This window comes from Hipposideros armiger, unplaced genomic scaffold (genome assembly GCF_001890085.2).
Source record: "Hipposideros armiger isolate ML-2016 unplaced genomic scaffold, ASM189008v1 scaffold_10, whole genome shotgun sequence".
NCBI classification, from domain to species: Eukaryota; Metazoa; Chordata; class Mammalia; order Chiroptera; family Hipposideridae; genus Hipposideros; species Hipposideros armiger.
In genome coordinates, this window is record NW_017731360.1 from 5,967,530 (window position 1) to 5,976,770 (window position 9,241).

A 9,241-nucleotide genomic window follows, 5' to 3' on the forward strand; every position below is an offset into this window, starting at 1 on the left:
TCTTCAGTCTAGTTGTGGAGGACGTCGCTTCACTGGCCCAAGCTGGCACCATCATTGCGCTCTTCCTGGAGAGGCAGATCAGTCGCCGGCTTCTGGACAGTCGCTCATTGCGGCTGCTGGCCGCTCACGCTGGCTGCTGGCTGCACACGGTAGCCCATGGCAACCCACTGCCACAGGGGCTGCAGCCTACACTATCGCCAGCAACTCACGGAGCCCAGCTCCAGGTCGAGCTGTTGTTCAGCATCTTAGCTGTGGAGGGCAGTGTCACTGGCCCTCATATGTGGGATCCGAACCGGGGCCCTCTGGCATCCCAAGCCAGTTCTTAATCATTGCGCCACTCGGCCGGCCTCCCTTCAATGTCTTTAAATTGAGTCCCCTTCCTTCCTGCTTAATAACCTTCCATGGCTCCCCACTGCCTACCAGAAGAAGTGAACAGCCAAGGCTCTCCGTGACATAACCCAACCCTCACCTCCCACCTCAGTTCTTACCCTCCACCCTCCCTTTAAATTCCCCACCAGTCCGGCACCTCCTCTTCCAGATGGTCAGGATCTCCCCTATACTGAAAGAAAGGATCTGGAGTCAAGGTTGGGGAAAGGGAGCTCTCTGACCCCCAGAACCCTGCATATGGGTTTTAAACTGGAGGGGATCATGTCCCAGCCAACCCTTGCCTGCCCAGTAGCCCCTCTTCCCTCTGCTGGTGAAAGCAACTCTTAGCTGGAAGGGCCTCGGGCTCAGCAGAGAGGGATAGTGACTTGCCTGAGGTCACCCAGCCGGGCCCACCCCTTGGCCTCCTCTCCAAACGGAAGTGACCCCTTCACGGCTCTTCTGACAGAGAAGCATTCGGATCTTCCTTTTACATTTCCATTGCTGGGAAGTTCGCTCCTGCTGCTTCTCCTGGTCTGTCTCTGACTGTTTGAAAGTTGTTTCTGGGTTCACAGTAAATGGAATAGTCACTCGTGGAAGTGGAAGGAGGGCAGGAGGCTGAGTGTTCTTGTGTAGCTTTATACAGTTCTGTCTGGATGTATTACAGCTTGCATGCAGGGCATTTGAGACTTGAGTCAAAATCTAAAGAGACAAGACTTTTAAGAAGTCCTCCTTACATGGGGATATGCCTCCCAGAAGCCTTCTGGCAGCCTGGTTCTGCCTGGGGGTTTGCCCAGGCTGAAAGCAGCGCCCAGTGCCCGTGTCCTCAGGGTGACTTGTCCTCCCAGCCTGCTCCTCACAACCCAGAAAAGGGATTGGAATCCCCGGTCACCTCTGTGGTGTGGCTCTGTGAGGGATTGACATGTGCAGGACTGGGTCCAGGAGAATGGGAGACAGCAGATCTGACCCACCACTGGCCGCTGTGTCCCCCTGAAGCTTCAGTTCTCTGTGAAATGCCTCTTTCCCAGGGCGGCTGTGAGGAGCCCTGTACGGCACGGTGGAGGGTAGTGTGCATGAAGGAGGCTGCTCTGTGACACTTCAGGGCTCAGGGTGACTCATACAGCCCTGGAGGCAGGTGCCCTCAGAGGGAGGAAAGGTAGCATCCCAGCTCAGGGCTTCTGCTGGCACCTGCTACTATTATCCCCATTTTACAGAAGGGGAAACAGGCACAGAGTTCCCTGCCTGAGACTGCATGTGGGGTTACAGCCAGATCCGAGATGGGACCCAGCTCTGTTTCCTGAGATCCATCCAGTGGGCTAGGATGACTTGGAGAAATGAGGGCTTCCCAGAGTCCCAGAGTCCAACCCCCAGGGGCCAAGGTTGCCATATCCCAGGGACCTCATGCTCCTGACCTGTCTCCCTTTCTGGGAAGACTGGGTCAGCTTCTCATTTCTGGCACCTTAGGTTCTCCTGAAGGTTGGGGAGGATTGCCTCTTTGTTTCCATAGAAACAGAGAACAGAGGGGCCTCCTGAATCAGTGCAGGAATACTGCATGGGTACCTACAAGTACACATGTGCTCGGGGAATCCCTGGATGGGCAGCCTTGGGTACGTGCATGCATATATATGTACACTCACACACACCTTTGCACATGTGTGTGCGCCCATGCCCCCGAACACACATGCACACCCGTGCACATGCAGGCACATGCACGATGTGCCCACTAACCAAGAAGTAGGTCAAGACATCATTCTCGCTGGCCGAGTGGCTCAGTTGGTTAAGAGCTCGCTCAAGAGTTTGAGCTCTGAGCAACAGTGGTTCGATGCCAGCCCGAGCTGAGCAGCCGCTAAGCTGCCAATAGGTAGCAGGATGTCTCAGCTAAATAAAAAAGACATCATTCTGCCCGACATGACCCATTCCCACAGCCACCTTGTGCTGGGGTGCAGTAGAAGTCTTGGGGAAATGAGAGAATTCTGCTTTATAACAATACCCCCTGCTACATTTATAGATACTTACTATATGTCTGGTACTTACTGTTTCCCTCATCACATATAACGTCTGCTGTACTCCCCACAACACCTCTCTAAGATAGGTGCCCAGTGAGGAAACAGGCTCAGAGAGGCAGAGTGATTTGTCTGAGGTCACACAGTAGGTACGGGCCAAGCCAGGATTTGAGCTCAGTGCTGTTAGGTTCCTGGCCTCCTCACCAAGCCCCTTGGTGCCAGACCCAGGAGCACTCACCTGGGACCCACGAACACAGAAGGGGAGGCCTAGCAGCCTGTGGGTCCACAGCGGATGCCTCCCAGCTAGAATACTGGGGTTCCAGACTTGCGTCTCTGGGTCATCAGATTCCCTCTCTGGCTCCTGCCGTTCCTGAGACTGAGGGGTGAAGCGACGCCCAGAAGACAGCAAGGGGGTTTTCTTCCACCTGTTTCTTTCCAGTTAGCAGACAGAGAACTTTGGACAACAAGAACACCTGTTCACTTGTAAGCTCCTGCCCTTCCTGCAAAAACAGGAATCCTGCTGCCAGGGTCCTGGTTCCCCAGCCTCATGGGCCTCTCAGGCAGACCCTGGGGAAACAAAGGGACCTGAAGCCGGGGGCTGGGCCAGCAGTGTCACCCCGAGCAGGGAGTCGGGCAGGGGGGTGTCTTCCAGGAGGCAGCTTTCAGCAAAGGATGATCTGACAGTGAAAACATGCTGCTGGAGAGGTAATGAACTCACTGTCACTGGAGGCATCCCAGGTCGGTATGGATGCTTCCAGGTTAGGAAATTCAAACTAAACAGTGACTGAGTCCTACATCATTATCATCACTGTCGTTGTCATAGCTACCAATGATTAAATACCCTTTGTGTCAGGCACTTTAAGATACGAGACAACTGCCACGACTGGTAATAAAAATAGCAGCTCTGATGTGTTCAGCCCATATGTGGTTGGATCTTCACTGACTCCTCACAGAACCTTGTGAGTAAACACTATTGTTAGGCCCGTTTACAGATGAGGAAGCCGAGGCTCTGAGAGGTTCAGTGACTTGTGCACAGTGCAGCAGCAGCAAGTTCAGATTCTGCCTGGCTGTTGAGTCTGTGGTCTGCTCACCTGGGAACTGGACTCATGGGACTGGGGGCAAGGGAGCAAAGCAGGAGGCCTCTCCCAGCTAAGGCTTTCGGTCCCTGGAGCCTCCCTATTCTGGGCAATATGGCCAAGGTAGGCGCCCTCTGCTGGCCATGCCCTGGCTCTGCAGAGCAATGTGCCTTCAGTTTGAGGGAGACCCTTCTCTGTACCTAGGATGTGGGAGGTGGACCTGCCCTTGAGCGTGCGACCCTCACCTCAGAGAGTGGTACCTGAGGTCACCCAGCTACTCAGGGGCTGAGCTAAGGTTTAAACCTAACGGCTGATTTCCTCTTGACTTTCCACCCCTTCCTGGTGGAGAAGAGACTTTACTCCAGCAGCCTTCACTTCCTGCCACACCCCGCTCCACATCTAAAACAGGACCTCCGGCCCCACTGCTCTTGAGGGATCTCGGGGATTGTTTGTAGGTGAGAATCTGTCTCCAGAAGCAAAGCTGGGGGGCAGGGTTTGAGGCGGTTTGAGCCATGGAGCTGCCACTGATGGGCTGTGTGACGCTGAGCAAGATTCTCAGCTTCTCTGAGTGCTGTCAGATGGCAGTCGACGCGTAGACTGAAGAACTGAAAAGATGTGCGATCCCCTTTACCCAGTTAGATGGCTTTTACTCAGCCCCCGCATCCCCCTTCTCCCCCCTTCTCCTCCCCCTCCTCCCTTTCTGTCTCTCTTCCTCCTCTTTTCCAGCCCCATCACCACTTCCACCACTCTGTGGTATGGATGTTATTACTATTTTCCTTTTCAAGAGGAGGCATTTGAGATCAGAGAGGTAGAGTAACGGGCCCAGCGATACCCAACCAGGTCGGTGTTCTGGCTTAGAATCCAGACTTTGGAGAGCTGACCCCTGCCCTGTTCCTGCTTTATCTCCTCTCTCCTCACTCACCGCATCTTATCCGTCAGCTCCTCCTACAAAAAGGGTCCTGAATCCTCCATCGACTTCTCTCCCTGTCTCTTGCCACCGCCCAGGCCAAGACCCATTATTTCTAGCCAGGCAACTGTAGCAGCTTCCTTGCCTCCTCACAAGACATCTGGCCCTGTTTTCTGCAGTCCATTCTACACAGTGGAGCAGGCACAGTGAGACTTTTATTGTATGTAAATCAGATCACATCACATCTCTCTTTGAAACTTCCCATTGCCCGTGGAATTAATCTAAACGCCCCTTCACACACCCTTCCCTCCCCTCAGGTCCTGTGCTATCATCCTAGCCACCTTCATTTCCTCCTTCTTGTTCACAAAGCCCCATCTCACTGGCTTCTTTAAGTTTTCTGAACACGCCAAGTTTGCTTCTGCCCCAGGGCCTTTGCACTTGACATTCCTGTGGCTGGAGCACCCTTCCTGTGATGTGTGTTACGCCTGCCTCCTTTTTCTTCTGGTCTTAGTTCAGATGTCACCTCCCCAGACCACACAACCTAACATTACCCCAGCCATTCCCTACACATTACTCCATTTTTTTCTTAGCCCCTGTGAGTCTCTGATGATATTTTATTGAGTTATTATCTCACTTGTTTGTTGCCTGTCTCTCCCACTGGAACGTGAGATCCATGGGGGTGGGGACCTTAGTTCACAGCTGTGTCCCTAGGACCTAGCACAGTGCCTGGCACCTAGTAGGTGCTCAGTAAGTATTTGTTGAATGAATAAAGCCCTCTCTAACCCTGACTTCTCTTGTAAGCTTAAAACAGTCTTTCAAATCAGTCCTAGTTTTTCTACTCCCACTGTCACAGCCCAGAACCTGTAGTCAACTCTGCCTTCCCTGCTCCCCCTTCACATAAACACTGCTCTCCCAGGCCTCAGGGCCAACAATTCCTTTTTCCCTCTGCCTCTTTCCCCTCATTTGACTAATTCCCGCCTGACTGTCAGTATTAATTAAGCTCAAGGATCGCCTCCTCCAAGAAGCCTTCTGTGCTTTCCTTTCAAGTTAATGCTTACTTCTGGCCCCTGTAGATCCTTGGTGCCTCCTGGTCCAGAGGGCAGTCTCCTCTCTGTATTTTAAGAGTGTGTCTCTCCTTCTGTACTGTGGGAGCTCCTCAAGGGCTAGGACCAATCTGGTTCATCACCATGTCCTCAGCACTCAGCCCCAGGCAGGCCTGGCACAGGCACTCAGGAAACATTGAGCTGGGCTGGTCTCGTCACTACCGTGATGAGGACTTTGGGGATTAGACAGACCAGAGCAGGGCCTCCCAGCTGTGTGACCCATGCAAGCCACTGCCTCTCTTTGAGCCTCAGTTTCCTCATCTGTAAAATGGATATAACAATCCTGACTTCTCAGGGTTGTGAGGATTCAAAAGAAGCTTCTCTCACGTGTGTAATGTGCTGGCACATGGACAAGGTTGGCGGAGTGGTGGGTCCCTTCCCAGGTGTGGTCGGGGCCCTAGGCCTAGCAACTGCCTCTGTGAGCAGCAAGCTCCCTCAAGCCCTCCAGAGAAGGAAGATGTATGTCTTCCAGCAAGCCCTGGCCCTGGAACCCTGCCCAGAGAAGTCCTCAGAGGTGAAGGGAGGAGGTAGGCAGACTGAATCAAGCCCTGAACTTGGAGTCACATAACTGAATTTGAGATATGACTCCATAATTCACTGGCTGTGTGACCCAGGGCAAGTCCCCAAACTTCTCTGAGCCTCAACTTCCGGATCTGGAATGAAAGCCAATACTTACGTTCAAAGACTCGAACTTACATGGACAAACAACCAAATTCTTAGTAGGTGCTTGATTATTATTATATCCCCAAAGCAGTCTCCTGCCTGTCTCCTGATTCTTCCTGTGATTTAGAATGTATGTGTCCAGGGGGTCCCCTAGACAGGGCCATGACCATTTTAGGCAGCCAAGGGGAGCCTTCCCATGGTTACCTGGGATCTGGTTTAGGCACCTGCAGCCTGGGTTAGGTGCTGGGACGCTGGGAAGCTCTAGACACTCAGGAGGATCCTAATGCTCATGACCTCACCAGGTGCCAATGTGGAAGTGACAAGTCAGCCCCCTAGGAGATGTCTGTGGAGTCCTCCAATGGAGATCAGTACATCTTGGGAGGAGAGGCCCACCCTCAACCCCTACTCAGTCCTAGTTAATGCATTCATTCATTCATTCTTCCACTGTGGTGTTTCCAGAATAGGTGTTCAATAAGTATGTGTTCGAAGAACGAAATTATTCCATACATTCAACAAACATTTATGCATGCCTGCTGCTCTTCGCCCTGTGCTAAAAGATGGTGTACATGAAGTAAATGGCCTTGACAGCCCCCTCCCAAGATCACCCAGGGTGCCTCTAAATCCTCCCAGCTCTTCTCACTCCCAACCCAGCCTCCACTGGTTGCCAGGCTCTGAGCGTCAGGACTTTTCCCAGAATTGAGGTAATGCCCAAGCACCTCATGCACCATGGGGCCTGGGAAGGTTACACATCCACAGCCACAACTCTGCAAATCCTCCCATCTTTCAAGCCCCCTCCTCTAGCAACTCTCTCCCAATTCTCTCCAACACTCAGACACAGCCATCTTCTCCCTCCCAATGCCCTACATCTACCTAGGGTTATACCTGGAGAGGCCAGCAGGTGGCGCCAAGACTCCCTTCCCCCCGGCGCTGGACAGGACTCCAGATCCCAGGACCCTGTCTCTCCCTCCTTTTCTCCCTAGCCGGGACAGAAGTGGACTCTGTGACCTCTAAATGGCTCCTCTCCTTCCTGCTGGCTCCTGAAATGAGGCCTAAAGAGACTCCAGTTGCTCATGCAGGCCCCGTGTTGTCTTTCCCTGACTAGTGGGGGGTGGGGGTGGGGGTCTCTTGAGGCCAAACTGCAGCTGGTGAGGCGGGGCGGGGCCAAGCGGGGTAGGGCTGAAAGCAGCTGCCAGGAGAGAGAAAGAGAAGAGATGAGAGAGAGAGAGAGAGAGAGAGAGAGAGAGAGAGAGAGAGATTGAAGAGAAAGGACAGAAAGAGAGAGGTACTCTGGTTCCAAGGCTCCTTTCCCAAACAGGTGGACTGAGGCTCACCCCAGGAAAAGGTATGTGGCTGAAGAAACAGATGGGGCTCAGGGAATGTCAATCTGCCAAGCAGAGCAAGCCTAAGGGTACTGAGGGGCTGGCCAGTTAAATTCCGCTGCTCGGCAAGAACCCCTGAGCCCCCTTTTATCTCACCCCTTCCGAGGTGACCATGTAGAAATTTGGTCCAGAAGTCCATGGGATAAGCATTGAATTTGCACCAAGTTCTTCCCATCTCTGGGCCTCAGTTTCTTAATCTATTAATAAAAGGGGAGGGGGGAGATCTTGAAGACAGTTCTGTGGGATAACTTTGAAAGGTGTTCCCTTTCCAAAAAAGGATTAGCCCTTCCAGAGGCCTCTGGAAGACCAGAAGGACTTTAAGACCCAAAGGAGTGACCCTTAATGGTGGAATTTCAGACAGTTAGAATTTAGAGAGATGCCCCTTCCCATCACCCCCTGCACTCCTCCCCCACCATCAGGGGCTCTGGGGCAATGCCTCTCTTTAACCTTGTTTCTCTGACTGGGATTCAGGGTGGAGAGTGACACAAGGTGGGGGTAGGGAGCTTCCCTACTTGTCTGGTGTTCCCGAGGTCCTCTCACCTGAGAGAGGATGGTGAGTGCAGGGGGAAGGCATTTCTCTGGCACTCCAAGATCAGAAAAGAAGTGGCTTGGGTAGAATAGTGTGTGGGACCAAGGTAGAGACAGTGGTAGGTATATGGATGTCCCCAAGGTAATGAGGGGGGAGTCATTCAAACCCTTTTATTAACTTTGGCTGCTTGCCACGGCTCCAAAGCCCCCTGCACTTTAGAGTCATTAGCTCGTTCACTGCTGGCAGCATTCATCCAGGCCAGAATGTGTGTGTGGGGGGGGAGGGGGGGTTGCAGGGGAGACTGGTGCCACTCCTCCCTCATTCTGCTCTTGGGAAGAGATTGTTCCGGATTGTTCTCTAGCTGGGAGGGAGCTGGCATGGGCAAATTCTAGGATCTCAGGGATCCCTGGGTGGCTGAGTTCACTCTAGGTGGGGAGACAGTTGTGTCAAGCACGAGTTTGGGAATCAGATCAGCCTGTGTTCAAATCCTGGCTGTGCGGTGAGTCGAGTAACCCCTCCAAGCTGCAGCCTCCTCCTGTGCAAAATGCAAACAGTAGAGCACGCAGGGCCTTAGGTGAGAAGCAAGTCACATAATGCAAACATAGCCCCGTCGCACAATATCTGGCACCTAGTAGATGCTCAGTTCCTCTCCTTATGGAGGTAAAAGTGGAGGCCCAAAGAAAGGGAAGGACCGGCCGGGGGTCGCAGAGATAGGCCCTCCAATGTGTCAGAGCACTCACTCGTCTCCGCTCCATGGTAAACACTGGGCACCTATTGTGTGCACCCCAACACCTACTCCGCACTCTATCCCGACTGTGAATGCTCCCCTCTGCTCACTCCTGCCCCAACCAGCAAGACCTCCGGTCTGGGGTGGAGTGAGGGGTGGGGACCCTCAGGCGGAGGGAGGGGTGGGGCACAGAGGGTAACATCTCTGTGCCACTTGTCCTCCGTCTCCTTTGTGAAAAGGCGGAGATGTGAGCCGGGTCAGGGCTGTGTGCAGCGGGGAGAGGGGCAGCGAGGCGGGGGCCGAGCACGGTGGGGAGCAGAGAACCCTCATTGGGCTTTTGCACGGGCAAGAGGGTGTGAGCGGCCAGGCGGCGAGCCCCGCGGACCCGGCGACTGGTCCAGCGGAGAGTGGGAGCGGGAGAGGGAGGGAGGGGGCGGGAGGGGGCGCCCTCGGCCCTCACCCCGCCCTGCGCCTCTCCCCGCAGCGGGGGC